Here is a 19,077-nt window from a genome sequence, read left to right as displayed (position 1 = left end):
TTTTTTTTTTTGTAAGTTTAAAGTTTGAATTAACCTCATTTAGAAATTCAATTTAAATTGGTAACCTACCATACAACAAAAAAAAACCAAACAGATAGTCAATTAGAATTTAGAACTTTATTCTAAATTGGTATTTCAAACCACTTTTCTAAACTTAAATTAAAACAAAGTCAAAACAAGAGACTATACTGTCTATCCTACGGATATTGGTCAATACTTTAAACTAAACAAGTAGAATATAAAATGGAAATTCGACCAAAAGCAGCTTCTGTCTTATGAAATGCAAACAAATCCCATTAAACAACTTTATCACAGTTATTAGACAATTTCAACTGTTCAGTTCTGTACCAAATTTTCTAGTTTTGGTATTATTATACTTCTTACCCCTAACCTCATGTGAAAGAGAATTCCTCGACCACTCGCTCGTACCCATCTAATTGATTTTCATCATCGAACAATTCACTTCCTCCCCCATAAACTTTCACCCCATAAAACCCTTCTTCTCTCACCAACCATGGCCAATAATTTAATTATTGAAGAAGGATGTAACAGGAAAATGTTTAGGGAGAAACTTTTACAGGTAATATAGAGGAAGTTTCTCCAGACTTCCAACATTGAGCCTATATACATTCATCCAAGAATCCAAGAACATTTCATTATGAGAAAAAAAATTCACAACACGTATAAGTACAATGTATTATAATATTCAACGCGATGGAAGTGATACAGAAATATATCATATGTTGCACTCTCAATACACACCCCCTAAATCTTCATGTTAACTTAATTACTCTAATATATGAAATATTTCACCACACAAACTTTTCCAACCCCCTGGGATGAGAAACTTTATATATCCAATTTATTATGCACGATACTGCAAAGTTTTTAGCTTATTTTCCGCTATAGCATCCTAAAAGCTTGTCTAAACCATAAAGAGAGAGAGAGAGAATTTGCTTCTATAAATTCGAAAGAATGTTAATTTAAAAGACAGTAAATTGAATAAAAGAGAATGCAAGTGTAATTTAGTTTAAAATAATTTTAAATTGCCCGAAGTCCATTATCTGAGGGAATTTTATCCCTGAAATTTTGACTCATAGGGGAAAGTAGGGCACCTTTGAATTGGGGCAGCCTTGAAATTGGGTTTTTCTATCTTCTAATAAAAAAACCTAACCTTTTTTTCTAATAAAAAAATAAATAATAAAGAATTCTATTAAACAGTTTCTTAAATAATTAAAAAAGAAAAAAAATTAGGCGGAAAACTCAAACTTCTTATAATAAATTATTTTTTTTCTGGAACAATTTTCAGAGGGTATAGCATCGTTTACTAGTTCAAGCATTCTTCTTCAAGACACAGGCACTTTGTCTTTACCTATTTTCATGGATCTTACAAATTTGAATCAAATTACTCGAAGTTAACTTGAGAAACTTTTTAACTGAACACAATTCCGTCTTTTCAAATTATATGCTTAATTACAAAAAAAAAAGAAAGATGAGAAAGACTACTCTCATTTCAACCGAAGAAGTTCTTTCGGTTTAAAAATTAACACCTATTAAAACTTTCTCTTATTTAGTGTTCCCAACTCGGTTAAAAAATTAATAGCAATACTAGGACTGTCGTTATGACCTATATACCTGTAACCTGTTTTTTAACTTTAAGATTTCTAAATTGAATTTGTTCTTCATGAGCAAAATTATTTATTTCCGTTCAGCGTCAACGAATTAGAGTGAAATTTTATGAAAAAAAAACATTTGGTCAATATGAAAAATTAAATTGGTCAGTTAGTGAAATTGAAGCAAACTAACAAGTTTCTATAAGAGTGAGCGAAATGACAATATCTTAGTTTCATTCACGCTCTCTGTAGTGTCAAAAATTTGTTTACAAGACAAACATTAGGGGAGACCGAGGCAGACTTATAGCCACGCATGGCTATTATTGTACACTTTGCATTAGGACCAGCGCACAATAACTTTTGTTTGTAAACATGTTTTCAAAATTTCCCATGAGAATGAGCGAGATGACTAGATTTAGATCTCACTCACTCTAATTTATATGTCAAAAATATGTTTAAAAAACAAAAGTTACTATCCATTGGACATTACGGCATACACATAATAACTTTTGTTTTATAAACATGTTTTTGAAACTGCTTGCAAGAGTGAGCGAGACAGATCTCACTCAATTTCATTGAAATGTCAATAACATGTTTACAAAACGAAAGATACTACTAGCCGTATTCACTATGGCGCTGTTATCTTGTAATATCGTTATCTCGTTATCTCGTTATGTTCTCGTAATGTATTTTATAAATGAAAAATTATAACAAGATAACAGATTACGGAGATTACGAGATAACAACGCCATAGTGAGTACGAATACACTGTGCACTAGGCATTATGCCCATTATGCCCAACGTACAATAACTTTTGTTTTGTAAACATATTTGCGAAACTGCCTGTAAGATCGAGCTGGATGACTATATTTAGATCTCATTCACTCTCACTACAATAATGTCAAAACCATGGTACAAAATAAAAATTATTGTACATTGGGCATTATATAGTCATCAACATTTCTAGTGAATGTTGTTTAATGAATTCCTATCCTTTTATAAAAAGTTAACGAAATGAAGTAAAACTTTAAAAAAAAATGAAGAAAAATGATTTAAAATAATTATTTGGAAAAAATTTAGCATAGGGGAAGTGGGGCTACTTTGAACTGTGGGGCTACATTGATATTTGATTGTTTTTCACATATTACTAAATGAAGTCGGTCAATACAATTACAGTCAAGTGTGCTAATCCGGGCGCTTCGCTATCTGGATCGTTTATGACTAATCCACTTAAAATAATATTTTTATTTTTATTTCCGTAATATAGTCACTACAGTAACACAATATAACTATTCAAGTTTGAGAAAAAGCAAAATTAATATTTTTATCCATTAAATAAGTGAATGTAATCGACTCATTTCAATCTTGTGCCAGCTGGGTTCTTCACTAAAAATTTTCTAGCAGTGATATTTTCGCTAATGACAGCTGGTTAATTGAAAACATTTTTTTTTCCTTGTGAATAAAGTATTTTCAATCCAAAGATTTAATTAAAAGTAAATTAGCGAAAAGGTGACCCAGTTAGTGCATGCTGACTTATTTCAGTATTATCATTATTTTATAAATTTTCTTTAATATTTTTGATAATTTTTTATATTATGTTTCTGAATGAAACAGTGAATAATTCTATGGATTTAGAAGAAGTAAAAACGAATTTCATCAGTCCAAAAACAAGTTTTTAAGTATCACACTTCGGAAAATGATCCAGTTACCCCAACTTGTTATATTTTATTTAGATCTACAATTGCTTTGTCTATCCGAATTACATCATATTAAAACCCAGTTTCTTTTAGAAATATGCTTAAAAAAAACGTATAAAAATGTAACCGCACAGCTCAAAATAGCCCTACTTGCCCCTAAATCAATTTCATTTATTTCAAAATTTGTCTACAAATTTTAAAAAAGTTTGTTTGACTTTTTCACTGACCAAATAAATTCTTTACTCCTCATTTGTTTGTTTTAGTAGATTTAATTAATTACTTTTCAATAACGAAGTGTCTTATTGACTCAAACAAAATTGAATCATTTTATTATGTACAGAAATTTTCCAATTCAAAAAGGCGACAAATACTAAAGTAAGTTTTCCAGTACTATTTACACAAATTTACTGAATTTACCTATGAAGGTAAATTTAAATTTAAAATCTTCACAGATTTCTTTTGTAATTTTGCACATCCACAACTTATTCCAAAAAAAATTATCTTAATATATTTTTATGTCATTGATACATATAAATTACATTAATTTATTAGTAAATTGAGCATGAGGGAAAACTTATGTGCCATCGTAAAGAAAGAAACTCAATTCATTACGATAGATTGTATTACGATAGTGATAAACATGCTTCTGCCTGTTAATTTATCTTACCGAAAAAAAGAATTCTCGTAGTATCAATTGAATAGCGTAGAAAAATGCAAAAATAAGTCGAAAGCAAAATGAAAAATGAATAGACGTCAAAGTTTTATCATAAACACGCAAGACTTTATCATCCCGCTCAGCCTCCCTCATACTGTTCTACCATAACCATTTAATACCACCATTGACGCCTCTGCCTTCAATTCTACAACCACACAAACTCTTGTATATCATCATGAAGCCCCTGAGGACAAATTTTCCTATCCACTAAACGCCCCCGCCTCCCCCCTAAAAAAAGTTTAACATTGTTATACAAAAGGAAACATTTTAATGTATGATACAACTCACAGAGTGGATAAAAATAGAGTCACTCTATTTAAATAAATTACTTTTGATGTAAACAATATAAGTTTTCTATTAAAAGAATAAACTTTAAAATTATATCTATTAACTCTCGAGAGAGAGAGAGAAAGAGAGAATCACTTTCACAACAAACATCTGCTTGAGAAGTAATGTAAAATATTGTTCATAAGATTGTTTGTTTGTTTGCAAGTTGCAAATAACTTTTGCACTATTTGAGAGAAATTGTATATTTCAAAGGAAATTTTTTTTTTCTTCCTTTTTAGATAATATAAAGCAATCTTCATGTCATATTTGAACCTTTGTTAAATCAAATAAAATGACATCAATCTCATATCATAAGGAGTTATATCTGTAACAAAAACACCATATCAAACCAAAGTAGAAAATTATTCACAAAGAGATTTTGAAATTCAGATTGAGAACAGGAAAAGGTTCATTTCCCAGGTAACAGACAGAAACATAAAAAAGAAAAGCTAGTGGTAAGCATTTTCTAACCTATGGAAATTGTGATTCTTTTATTAGAAGATTGATTTATAAAAGCTAACTTTAATAGAGCGGGAAAATTGTGGAAAATCAATAGCGCACAAAAACGTATTTGATTATGTGGATTATTGAGATCGGATCGGATTATTGAGAAAATTTTGAACATGTTTCAAAATGGCGGAAATTGGAATGGGAACATTCCATATTTAACTTTTGCCGAAAACCTCAAGTCGACATCTCTTTCCGTTCACTCCCCCAGAAACGTTTCTGTCAAGACTATATTTTCCCAAAAGCAAAAAAGATGGCATGTTATATCAGGTTGATCGGTAAATGATATTTAAAAAAAAAATTAAAATGTTATACCTTGAAAACAAAAACCAAATAATTTTCAAAATGAAGTAATGAAAAGGTCTCAATCAGAATTATGCCCAACGCACAATAACTTTTGTTTGTAAACATGTTTTCGAATTTTTCTATGAGAGTGAGTGAGATGACTAGATCTAGGTGTCATAACAAAGGTTACATAACAAAAGTTATTGTGCGTTAAGCATTAAAACTTACTAAAATCTCAAAATAAATAAGAGAGACGTTAAAATAAAAATGAGCATAAAACCGTTCCCTTTGAATCACCGATTTTTAAATTATAAAAAAGTTGTTTAAAGCACGTACCCATCCTGCGCATTTCAGCTCTATCAAGGATGGTTCAATCAACTATCACTACAACAGCTGTGATAATGACAGAATTACGGTGAATAAATTTATACAGGAACTGCCATTGACAGAGAAAATTGTCTTTTTTCCAACCTCCGCACAGAAAATCCTCACATTTACTCTCTCTCTCTCTCTTTATCTTTTTCTTCCATTTTCTCTTTGGCAATACACGGAAAAACAGGAAAAAAAATAGGTAAAACTAAGGAGAGAAAATTATTACCATAACCACAGGGTAACATGAAAAAGGCGATAGCGAGATTTAAAAAACAAAGTGGGAAAATATTGAGAAAATTTTTTATTTAAATTCACCCAATGTTTTATCAACGCCCCTGGCATATACACAAATCTCTCTATCTTTCTCTTTCTTTATATGACCTTTTTTTTCTTATTCTTCAAACCACCCCTAACTTTTCCATTTACTTTTATCTCGAAAATACTTTTTGTGAGTCATTTTCTTGACGGATAACTCATACTTATGGGCGTGTGAACAACAAGTGAAAATAGCTCCTAAAACTGTAATAGAGTTGAATTTATGAGTTGAAATAGAAGAATGGAAGATGTAAAAGGATATTGATTGATGTTTCTTTAATTCTATTTAAAAAAAATTTCTGTCAGGGTTGTCAAGAGACTTTTCTGTTTGCAAGTTTCAAATGAAACCTCTATCATTAGGTACGAAATACTCGAAAAACGAATCAGAATATTCATATATCCTGGAAAATGAGATTACCGATAAACTAAGGATAGGGATATGAACATAGAATGATCAATTGAAGAACATTCAAGACATAGGGTAAAGTGATATAATTTGGAATTAGTGTTACAAGTTGGACAATTCGTCGGTACAAGTTGGACATGATAAATACAGCATCTTGATAAATACAGTACAAAATTTGTTTTTAAGCACAAGGAACCAATATAAAACTAAAGCATTAAAAATATTTAAATAAAAATGAAGTACTAAATTTATCAAGACAAAAAGCCCTGTCTAAATTGTACCATTATTGTCCAACTTGTACCACTGTCCAACTTGTACCACTTTACCCTATTGGGGACACTTAAATGCTAGGTCCACGAGGATTTAGTTCGACACATTTCAGCTCAAATTAGACTTCCCTACAACCTCTACTCTAGCGAAAACAAAAGTTTCATTTGGGATATTGTCTAAAGGTTTATTCTTAAAAGTGTCACAACAACATCGATCAAAGTATAAAAGGTCCAATGCAGAGAGTGATACTTTCAAAGATAATCCTGATTGACCCTAAAAACACGTAAAAGATGTGGTGTTAATTCACTAGTAGAGCCAGTAGAGCCTAGAGGAAGTTCAGTAGCAGAGGCACGCTCACCAAGTGAGGCAGAAGAAGAAAAGTCCAGAAGAATCGGGGCAAGCTCTCAAGAAGGTTATACAGAAAGAAGGTGAATGAGCGACTGGAGACTTTCATATCAGGAACCGAGTTCCCGATAACCCGGGCTGCGAAAAATCAGCGATGGAGATTAGTAAAAATGAGTCTGAGCCAGTAAAAATGGCAAGATATTGCGGCCCCAGGGGTAGGGGAAAGTAAAAAAAAATTATCTGTAAAACCAATAAAACAGATTGTTGGGACAGCCTTAGTTTTCGAGATATTTTTGATTAAAGTTGCTAAAAAGTTCGATTTTTCCATTATTTCTGACATCTATGAGACTACAGCGCCCCTGGTGTCAATTTCACGAACTCCATCTGTCTGAAGGATTATCGGGCATCTAAAGGAGAACAAATGTTCCCATATTGAGAAATAAATCGGTTCAGCAAAATCGGAGATATAGGCACTCAAGAATTAAAAAAAAAATGGCAAAAACGATTTGCCTAGATTCCAGGCGCAAAAACAAAATGATAAGTATTTTCGTAAATCATTTGACCCTAGTAATAGACAAAATAGCATGAGAACCCAGGGACAAAATTACCGTTGCACAGTGTTATCAATTATTGATAATTATGAGAAAATCATGTGAAAATCTCTTAGGAAAAGTAAAAGAAATTCATATTATTCGAAGGCATGAACGTTCGAAGGGAGAGTACTTTCCCCTAAGCAATATGAGCAACCAGAACAGACAGAGAAGTACCAACCTACCAACACATCAGTGATAAACATAATGACCCAAAAATTTATGCCCTAGACACAGTTACGACTTAAGACCGGGAGACGGCTTAACGTAATTATAATCAATATAGTGCTCAGATTACATTTCCATCAGTTTCTGACTAATCCATCTCTAGGCTTAAGCCAAGAACGGCTTAGTTAGTGGGAAACTGATGGGAATTTAGTCAACTATTTCAATTATAATTACGTGAAGCCGTCTGTCGGCTTAAGTCGTAAGTGTGACTAGGGCATTACTCTCTTCCCGGTGCAATAAAAAAGCAAAAATGCAAAAGTGCTGATATCAGCTGGAAAAGCTGGAGATCACGCACATACACCACCCAAGCAAGATTAACAGCTTATCACTTATCACACGGCGCAGGGTAGCTAAAATTAACTAGTAATAAACCTTAATTTTCCGAATTTTCCACGCTGAAAACCCGGCACAAACACTACTTCAAGAGTTTTGGTAAGGAGAGTAAGGATGTAACGAATATTTCTTGAGATTTCGATGATTTTTCACACAGCGATACAAAAAGTCAACCGAAGTGCTTAGATATCGATACTCTCTTTATCGTGATTGGTAAAACGGTTAAAATGAAACTGTTGACCCCCAAAAGAACCACGTGAGGTTCAAAGTAAATCTTTTATTTTTTTTTCAAGCCTGTTCAGAAATTCTCATAAGATTTTTCACAGAACACATTAACTAAGTGCACAAACATTTATAATTTAAATTACCAACAGCTGAAAATGCAAGCTGGAATTGCCCTATAAAACGATGCGATGGGAAACTTAGTGGAAAATTTTCCAGTATTGTCATCAATTAGACATGTAACGTTTGAAGTAGACATTAAGAAAATTTAAAATTACTAGAATGAGTGATTGATTCAATTTCGGTGACAAATGCAGAAACCAAAATTAGATATATAAGATTAAATTTGGCATGAAGAGCTCACTTTCTGCTTGAATGACTACATCCCCTGCATCCTATAGTAGGACTTCAACGACAATTTAATTTACTACTAATTTATATTTTGGAAGTAAAGTCTGTATCAATTGTCAGATTAGTTACAAGCTATTAAATACATATTACATCAGAGAGGGGTTTATAAGAATCAGTTTAGGGGCAAGTGTCCCTGCTTTGCACGTCCCAAGCTTCGTAAAATGAATAAAATTTTCCTATGTTTCTGAATAAATATGACTCCGCAATGTTTTTTTTAACTAGGCACTTTCCCCTAGTTTTTAAAATATGGAAGAGTCAGATTTATTTTGAAAAATTACGAAGCTTGGGATCGTACAAAGCATGGACACTTTCCCCTAATATTGAATGCAGTCAGTTCTTCCAGACGACAATTTAAGCACCGATTATGAATTGGGTTTGGATTAATTATTCACTTATACAATTCAACTGCAAACGACATTCCAGGAATGTTCCCCTTCTATAGGTATGAACTATGAAGATAGATGGGATAAATCGAGTTTAGGAATTTTTTAAATACTACTACTTCACATAACTCAGAGCAAATAAACACCATGATAGTTAAATACATACCATGGTAGTCTGCATTTGACTGTCATGGTGTTCATTTGCTCTGAGTTATGTGAAGTAATTTAAAAAAAAATCTCTTGGCCCGATTTATCCCATTTATCTCCATACCTGAAAAAGAAGAACATTCCCGTAACGCTATTTCAAATTATCGTCAGATTAATCAGCATTTGTCATAATTTCCTTCTGACAACTTCTCAGGAGACGAAAATTTCAGTTTACCTTTATTTTTCTTAAAAAATATGCCCTGAATGCGATACTTTTGAATAAAAAAAAAGAAAAGTGGTACTAATAAACCGTAAGTTAACTCGAAAAAATAAGCGGAAATTGATTTATGAAAGTATCTCATATGGTAGTTTCCCAATCCCCCAAATTACACAGTAAGAATACCAGTTATTAAACTGCAGAAAAAAAGATCGTTTAACATGACAAAAGACTATATAGCCTGAGAAGAAGCATTTCCCTGCTATAGATACAAAGAAAACCGAGGCTGCTGCTTTCTCTGCCTGCCCGAGGGTGGCTTCGCTCGTCTGTGACGTACCGTAAATACGGGTGACTTTGACCCTTTACTGTTCGTAAGCTTTCCTTTAATCCTAATGTTTAAGAACGGTCCTCGCCGATTAGACATGGTGGATCGGATCGGCAAAGGCCATCCTTAAGTTCTAGAATTAAAGAAAAGCTTATGAACAGGAGGGGCCAAAGTCACTCGCCATTACGTTAACCTTTCTTTTGAGACTAAGGGCCTTGACAGACATGAGGATTAGCCGAGAGACGGCTTAGCGTAATTATATTAGAAATAATGGTAAAAGTGCATTTCCAACATTTTCCACTAAGTCGCCTCTCGGTTTAAGTCGTAAGTGTGTCTAGGGCATTAGATCCTATAATGCCCTAGACACACTTACGACTTAAGCCAAAAGACGACTTAGTGAAAAATGATGAAAATGTACTTTAATCATTATTTCGAATATAATTACGCTAAGCCGTCTCTCGGCTAATGCTCAGGTCTGTCGAGGCCCTAAGAGATGATCCGTTTGAAACCGAACAAACGTCAAATGAAACTTGTACGTCAATGGTCACAACACTACCTGAACATACTTATTTCGACATTTATTCGGTTTCAACGGTTCTTGCACATCTCTACTTATAAGTTAGTCGTCTCTGGTCCCAATTAACGTTGCTTCGTCGACAGAAATGTGGTGTAGTACCTACAGGAAGAGAACCCAATACCGGCAAATACAGAGATCCGTTGTTATTGGGCTGACAAGGATAAGGCCGCCTAAGCCTTCAGATCGGATGTGACCTTAAAGCTCGAAAAGCGGCTCAAGAAGCAGAGAAGGGGTTGTTTTCCCTTTAGTTACGAGCCCAAATTTAACTAAAAAAATCCGTTAAGTTTGAGTAGAAGCACAAGTCTTATAATTAAAGAATAAATCTAAACTCAAGTCGCATTACCTGTGCTTATATTTTCGTTGAATCAATTAGTATTTGCATCAGAATTTCTACGTTTTTTGTGTCACAAACGTTAGATTACCTCCAATTTAACCCTTTAAGGACGATTGGGTCACCCGTGACCCAAAAATGAAATTTTTCCTACGGCCTTCTAAATCTGTATTTTGCTCTAAAAAGTTAGAAAAAAAAAGATTTTTTTTTCTGACCCTCGATTTTTGACCTTTTCGTCCTTAAAGGGTTAAAAAGATCTTCAAGATGTTATTAACAGAACAGAAACAGTGAAACAATTCCATGTTTCTAATGTTTTCAGAAACAATGATCACATGTCAACGTTTTTTCTTTAATGAGTTACCCCTCTCCTCATTTACACAAAGTCTATCACAGCATCAATGTCATATAAACTGTCAATTTTCAACTCTATCTAAATTTAGTTATAATCCTTTATCTATTTGCTTAAGGCAAAACACCTTTCCATTGCCTGCATTAAATGGTTTATCCATCATATCCCCATCGTTTACAAATAACCACACCTATTTCCCATCAAATTTTCCCTTTTTCACATATAAAACTCAATGGGAGTCAAGATAAATCCTACTTCCGACCATTTATTTCTATTCTATTCCACATGGAGGTAAAACAATAAAATATGATTTAAGGTAGGACAACCCCTAAATAGCCCAAATTTTTTTCATTATTTGTCGCACTTTTTACACACAAAACACATCAGGTTTTTATCGTTTTTTTTTTCTTTTTGTTTTTCTTTCTTCCTTCTTTTCCATCTTAGAGATTGATGGAAAAACTTTCTTTAACGCACTTTTTCCCTGACCTGTAAAAAATAATATTTATATATACAGAAAACAACCAACCACGCACGTACACACATACCAATCACCAACTGCTGGGTGAGTTTAATATAATTTTCCAGTCATTTTAAAGTTTTGAAATAAACCACCCAACAAATACACACAATCTAATTGGATAATTAAATAAAATCCCTTGAAGCGTAAAACACATAAAATTTGAGTGTGTGAGAATTTTACGTAATCGCATTGACCCAAAAGGTATTACACAGTAAACATACATATATATAAATACAAGAGAGTAATGTATATATCTAAGTATCGTTTAGGAAACTTTCCTTTTCCCCAAAGCCATACACAACAATATAAATTTATAACACACGCACTGTCTCTCCCCATTCCCATTGATTACGAAAAAGGAAGGAGAGGACTCTTAAGCATGAGAATGTGAGAACCTTTCTTGGTCATTGAATCCATCCAAAGTTCATGTCCCTAAAATAGCCCCCTCACAAGGGAGAGACCAGACAAGAAAAAAAAAACAGGGAAAAAATCTATTATGATGACAAGTTCGCAACACTTACTAGACAGTTCAAAAAAAAAAATAATAATAAAACTATACAACACTTGATGATTCTGCTTATCTTTGCCCTTCTATCTTTTTTTTCCCCTCCAATACACCAACATATTTTCCAATATCTGATGATTTTTTTTTCCAATGTTTCTACATATTCAGCAAAGGCTTAAAATGTACAACATTGAGCAAGGTTATGAAAACCCTTTTAAGGATAAACCATTTTGGCTTTCCTTTGACTAAACCTCAATATTAATTTAACTATATTGCTATAAAATAGCTCACTCAAATTTAAAAACACATAATTTTCTGTATAAATCTTTAACCCCATGTATAAAGCAGCATTAATGAGGTTTTCCCGCCACAAAATTCGCAACATTTGAAGGAATATCTTAACTTAAGAGAAATATGATGTTCACTAAAATGGGGAGGTATCTGTAGCACAGTAGAAATGCGTAATGACGTCAAAGTGATATTCAGTTAAAAGTATATACACTGATAAATTGCCACTTTACTTTTCAAATCTTACTATTATAAAACAATTGTCACAAATTTTGTTCTTATTATCACACGGTGCAATAGTAAAGCACAATTTTATGACGCACTTCAAAATTAAAAGTTGTTGAACTTATTCTTGTTCTTCTTTTTTTACGTTTCGACCTTCAAACTCATTTTTGGATCAGTTCTTTTCATTCAGTTATTATCATACCGTTGTCCTTCTCTTATCTTTCTCCAATCAAAATTTCTAATAATTTTTCTTATAATTCTGATTCGAAATTCTTTTAATTGAAAATCCCGTTGAATCATTCCTAATAACGGTTTTCAAGGTCAAAGATTAAAAAGACATCAGAGAGCGCATTTAACAAGCGAATGGTATCATGTTTGGGTTCATTGGAAAGGTCTTGGAATTTCCTATAAAACTAACCCGGTTCCAATCGGTTCTGAATCGGTATGGTAATGAACCGATTCATAGCCGATAACTAATTTTTATCTGAAAATTAATTCTATTACTTTTAAAACTATTCTGGGGATCTTTTGAGTGATGAATCGGTTCAAATCGTTTGAAAACCGGTAAATGATGCGAAAATACTTTTGAGGTTAGTATCTAAATCTCGAGTTCGAGCATTTCGCAAAGCCTAGGACGCTTTGCCACCCCTTTTTAATTTTTTTCTAATTTCCTGCAGTGCTGCAGTAGGAAACGTCAAAATTCTGTCAAAATGCAACTTTTTTGACGAAAATTGCTCCCAATGTGTGGAGGTCTTAAAACGATACAATCGGGAATCGAACCGAAGGCTTATGCATCTGAAATCCAACACTTTGCTCATTAGAGCTACCGAGGTACCGAGACCTCTATGTCCTGGAACTATTTGAACAAACTATTTGCACAATATCAAAATAGCAAGTAGATTGTTGTAAAACATCCATCAAAATATTATTCTGGAAACCGCTTTTCTGTCATTCTGCAGATTTTTCATAAATTCTGGACTTTTAAGTAATGTGTTACCTATAACAAAGCATAATGCTTTTACTCATAACGCAGTGTCACATTATGGATAATTAGTAATATAAAAACTAAAATGAATAAAGAAATATTTCATATAACCAGGAAATGCTGTTCTATAAAAATATTCTGGCAAAAGAAGAAACAAACTACATGTCAAATTTTCAATATAAAAAGCAAGAAATTCAGCACATTTGTATACGATGCAAATTTATCTGCATTTTTCTGCAAAGGAGTGGATATTCTCTATAGAATTCTACTCGAATTCTGAAGATTTTTTGACGGATAAATTTTAAGATATACGGTAAAATGAGGTAATTTGGAACCATTTACAATTTGGGACATTTGAGATTTTCTCATTGTTTCAGATGAGCAAAGAGAATACAAAGGCCGCGAAATAGAAGAAAAAGACTATTAAGAAGAAAAGGAACAGCTTTTGCTTCCTTTTGCATCTCTAAAACAGTGAGAAAATCTCAAATGTCCCAAATTGTAAATGGTTCCATATTACCTCATTTTACCCTAGAGTAGAATCTCTAAAATCCGAACATTTTTGGTGATATAAATAACATTTCGCACTTTACGAATAAAACTGTCAAAAAATAAGGACATTTGTGTGAGTATTAATTGTACTTTAAATCAACTGCCCGTACTTTCTCACATGGTGAGGTAAAATTTGACATTTTTATTTCAACCTTCGTTCGATTTTGACAGAATTAGTTTTAAAAAAAACTCTACTCAAGTTACAACCAAGGGGTAACTCATATCCGGGAACTCTAGCCAATCCAGGAACACGAGTCAATCTGATCAGAGAACCCGCGGAACTTACGGGGACTCGGGGAACACATATATCCTTTCAGAGAACTCTGGGAACCCATGCATGTTTCAGGTACCTCATCGTGAACCCATATATTTTGTCAGGGAACCCGCAGTACTCATACGTTTTCCGGGAACTCATTTATTTTACTGGGAACCCGGAGAATCCATGTATTTTTCATGGAACTTCCAGGGAATCTGGGGAACCCATACGATTTTCGGGGAACGCACTGGGAACCCGAGGAACTAACATATATTTGCAGGGAACCAGTATAGTTTTTCGAGGAACCCTTTGAAACCCATGTATTTTTCCAAAGAACCTGGGGAACTCATGTTTTTTTTTTTTTTTTCAAGGAACTCACAAGGAAATCAGGGAACCTACAATAGACTCTCGCTCAATCGGCTCTTTTTCAATCGGGCAAAAAATTTTGTTGACAATTTTCACGTTTAATTATGAGGCTAATTTGTTCAAATTCGCTGTAGTTCCTCCTATTTTATCGTGATTCTTTATAATTGAGCGCTTTTTGTGGAATTTACAAAGGCTTTGACGACCAAATCTATCGATAAACCGGATGACATTTCGCCCCAAATGTCCAATTGAGAGTCTACTGTATATTTTTTTGGAAATCCAAGAACTCACCGAGCCACTCTAATGACTTATAAAGAGCCCCTTGGTTAGAATTTTTAGAAACTACATGACATTGTCCAATGTGACATGTGACAGAACCGTCTTCTGAATTAGCTAAATGTCAAGATGGCGGTCGGATTGTCAGATGAATGTCAGAAAGGACTCTATGAAAACGCTTAATTTCAATTTAAAAAAGAGATATTCTCCTCTTGTATGCGCAGCGTATGTACGGAGGAAAGCCTCCAAGCCACCAGAAAAGACCGTGGACATGAGAATGGCTCTTAAAGTGACATTCACGTAATTTCGGAAAAAATATTAAATTGACACATAGAACTGTACATTTACGTAATAAGTCTTGTTCGGATTATTTTAGTAGTTTGTCTTGCTTGCTATTTTGACAGCCTTCTGCTGTTTTTTCATCATCCTAACTTGCAATAATATTGACCTATATAGAAAATTAATTCATTTATTTATTTATAATTTATTAATAATTTATAATTTATTTATTTATTTATCGCCATAAAATACTAATTTACAATTGACCTGTGTGATAACTCAGTGTATTCCACTCCTTTAGCGACGAAACAGTATCAAAAATAAAATGATTCAAATTTTGTATAGTAATTTCATCAAAATTGTTTGATTGTTTTCATTTTTTTGTATTAGTAGTTTTTGTATTGTAATATTTTCTAATCTTGCATTGTTGCATCAATTGCGACATGAATCTGTAAGTTTAGCCAAGACGCACAACAAGTGGTGAATTCGTCAAAACTCTTAAGAAAAAATCAACCAAAAAGCTCCGCTTCTACAAAATTTAATTAAAATAAAACAGCAGACTTTACAAATTAAAATGAAACTGTTGAAGTGAAAATCAATTGATCAGTACACTTGTAAAATAATGTGCTTTCTCAATAAACTAATCAACAAATCAATAAAACCTCTCTGATTGTGCCATGAGAGAGTCAAATGAGACAATTTTATCGTCATAATTAAATGGCCAATTTTCGTACAAACAAATCAATTGACATAAATTTGCCATTTCGCGTGCCTATCACTTTGACGTCATTTTGCTATTTTCACAAGAAAATGATTGAAAATAAAATGAAGAAAAAAATTAAATTGAAGAAAATATAGAGAGACTCACCTTTGCCGAAGATGATCTTGACTTGAGGGCTGCTGCATTGGTGTGAGAATGTGATTTTGTCTCCACGGCAGTTGCTCCCTGGGTTGCTGTGGTGGAATTTGTCACATGATCCGCCGGTAAGGATTCAGGAACAGTTTGTAGTGTTGTTCTCATTGTCGCCGACATCCTGGACACACTTTTACGTCTTGAATCCTTGCTCTATTTTTTTTCTTTTACGTTTTATTTCCTTAACCCTCAATTGCCGTTGTAAATTTATTACAGTCTTTTTAACTCACAAACTTTTTTTGTGCTTTTACGGAGAACAAAACACCGTTTTATTATTTTTTCTCAAAACTCTTTGAGAAACTTAGAAAAAAAAACTACTCCCTATTCACAATATTTTCCCCTTTTTGTTTGTTCTCAGAAAAAAGAAAACAGGAAAAAAGCCCTAAATTTGTAACTTCAAATATTATTATTAATTACCTTAAATCCTAATAGCACACGGATTATTTCTATAAGATTATTACTTAAATTCCCATAAGTACTACGTTATCCTTTTCTTTTTAATATTTTTTTTGTTGTTTTTTTTTAAGCAAAAATTTATATCATGGTAAATTTTCTACAGCAATTTTCTTTTTTGCCAGTCTCTATGTGCTTTCCCAAAAAAAGAAAGAAAAGCTCAAATTGGTGGGGATGATTAACTTTTTATCTGATGTGCTTTAACACTGACACTATATATCACACTCTCGGCATGTATTAAAAGCCGAAATGAAAAAAAAAAACGTCGAATGACTCACTCAAAGTGGCTCAAACTTATGGGCCACTAGGACCTGCAAGAAAAAAAACCAAAAAAAATGAGTTAGATTGATAGTTAAACATCAGAAAACTAATCATCAACGACTTCCTCTCAAATTAACACTTATCTCGTGGAGATTGTAAGAGAAATCGGCAATTTAAAATTTCCCTACAGCGTGTGTGTGACAAATAAGTCGCAAACATGAAAACAAAAAAGTACGATATTAATCGTAAGAAAATATGAACTCTTTACACAGCGTACTGACTACTGACTTTTAATTTTTTTTGTAGAAACTATTTTGGAATTAGGGGAAATGCTCATAATTTTGTCCAGTTTCTTATTTTGGACACTTTGAGGATAACATTGGACACTAAAAATAAATTGATTAAAATGATGGATTTTTATTCCAATATTTGATGAATAATGAATTCTATCTAAATATTTGTTCTTTTTGGAAGATTTTGACACTAAATACGTTAAAATTTGAATATGATTTGAGTTGAAATTGCTTTGTTGAAAATTCAGTGTGAGCAATTGCTTACAAGAAATATGACAGAACTTCGTGGCTTACTTCAGTCTTATTTAGTGTTGGTGAAGTACTAACAAAGTTTGTTCGCTGTTTTTGAGTGATATTATTGAATATTCATTGAATATTGTGTTGATTCACGTTACTGATGATTTGTACATTTGACCTGAAGTGAGATTTGCCTTGTGAATTAGATTTTTCGTGTGAAAAATGGTACATGTTTTAAGACATTTACCAGTGAGGTGATACTCCTTATTTTAAACAGGTGTTTTTCTCACGAAATTTCGTGAAGTTTTAGCTTTTGTGATGACTAAGTTGGACAAATGCCTGGAGAAACAAAGGAGCATCATCTCTACGAACGAGACGTAGCGAGAAATGCCTTGAAAGGCTTCCGGAAAGGCCAGGGAATGAGCGAATCCGTACGTACTTGGAGCACCGAAGTCAACTCACTTTAATGAATGATATGGAAAGTTTCCGGGCTTCTTGTGACATTCTACGTTTCCCTTACATGAACAGGAAGAGGACTTGGTAAGATTGGTTCATCAAATGAAGAACAATGGGCATCCTATTGAGGCGGATTAGCTGTCCAAATTTACAGACAAGTTGTAAAAATTAATAACCAAGTTGTCCAAAATAAGAGCCAAGGTCACCTCTACTTATCAATTCATGTTTAAACGTATTAAAACTAATTTTAATAAAAATGAGACGATAAATAGCTTGCTAAGTTTTTAAACAACCCTTCTGAAAAGAGAGTAACAAGAAATGTCAATTAGTATAGAAAATATCGCACTTCAAACTTGGAACTTCGATGCTTATAAGCAGACTGTCCAAAATTATGAGCACTTCCCCTAAAGATTCTTAAATCTAACATAAAAGTAATTTTAGACCACGCCCCCTTTAGATTCTATAGCTAATTGCAGTGATATTTTTGGATTGAAAACTTAATAAAAAAGTTTATACTAGGATCATTTCCGAGATACGTCACTACCTTACATTAAATTGTGAACATGGACTGAAAGTTTTTCTTCTTCTAAAATAAGCCACGCCCTTATTGGCATTACACTAGGATTTTTCAGATTCAAATTAATTTTTCACGCTAATTGTTTTTATGAGTTACTTTATCCTACAAATCATTTGAATTGATAGATTTTCATTAAATTAGTACCAAAAAACAATACTTGATCCACACAACAAAATTTAAATATAAATATGCTAAAATTGTATAAATGTGACGGCTCATTAATTTAAATTTTCTTGCAGTCATACAAGTAGTCTCTAGAACCAAATGGTTCCCATTAATTTTATTTACTCACAATTAATATTGTTTTGATTTGATACTACACAGAAAAAAAACTTCGTAAAATTGTTCGTAATGGCTCCAGCATAGCTTTTAGATCAGGAAAATTTCATGAAGTCAAAATTCGGAACCCTTTCTTTCTCACATGTTTTGCATATGACTATCTCATTCTTTCGCACACCAAATTTGATTGAGCTAAATTGAATTCAGAGTGATATTTAAGAGAAGAAGAAGAGTGCGAGAGAATGAGATAGACATATGCAAAACAAATGAGAAAGGAATGCGAATTTCGACTTCATGAAATTACCCTGATCTAAAAGATGTGCCGGAGCCATAATGGCTTTGGTACACCTTTTAGATCAGAAAAATTTCTTGTAATCGAAATTCACATTCTTTT

General features: G+C 32.9%; 1 long non-coding RNA gene across 2 annotated transcripts in view; it reads right to left on the bottom strand.

The window, feature by feature from the left end:
* Positions 1–16,396: 16,396 nt before the first annotated feature.
* The window catches only part of LOC129804151 (uncharacterized), a 36,114-nt gene continuing 33,433 nt past the window's right edge, over positions 16,397–19,077 (bottom strand). For both annotated transcript variants that reach the window (XR_008751937.1, XR_008751936.1), the window contains exon 2: positions 16,397–16,891. This is a non-coding gene — a long non-coding RNA (uncharacterized LOC129804151). The remainder of the gene's footprint in view (positions 16,892–19,077) is intronic.

Source organism: Phlebotomus papatasi, chromosome 2 (assembly GCF_024763615.1).
Source record: "Phlebotomus papatasi isolate M1 chromosome 2, Ppap_2.1, whole genome shotgun sequence".
Lineage (NCBI taxonomy): Eukaryota > Metazoa > Arthropoda > Insecta > Diptera > Psychodidae > Phlebotomus > Phlebotomus papatasi.
This window is presented reverse-complemented; position numbering and strand designations above follow the sequence as displayed.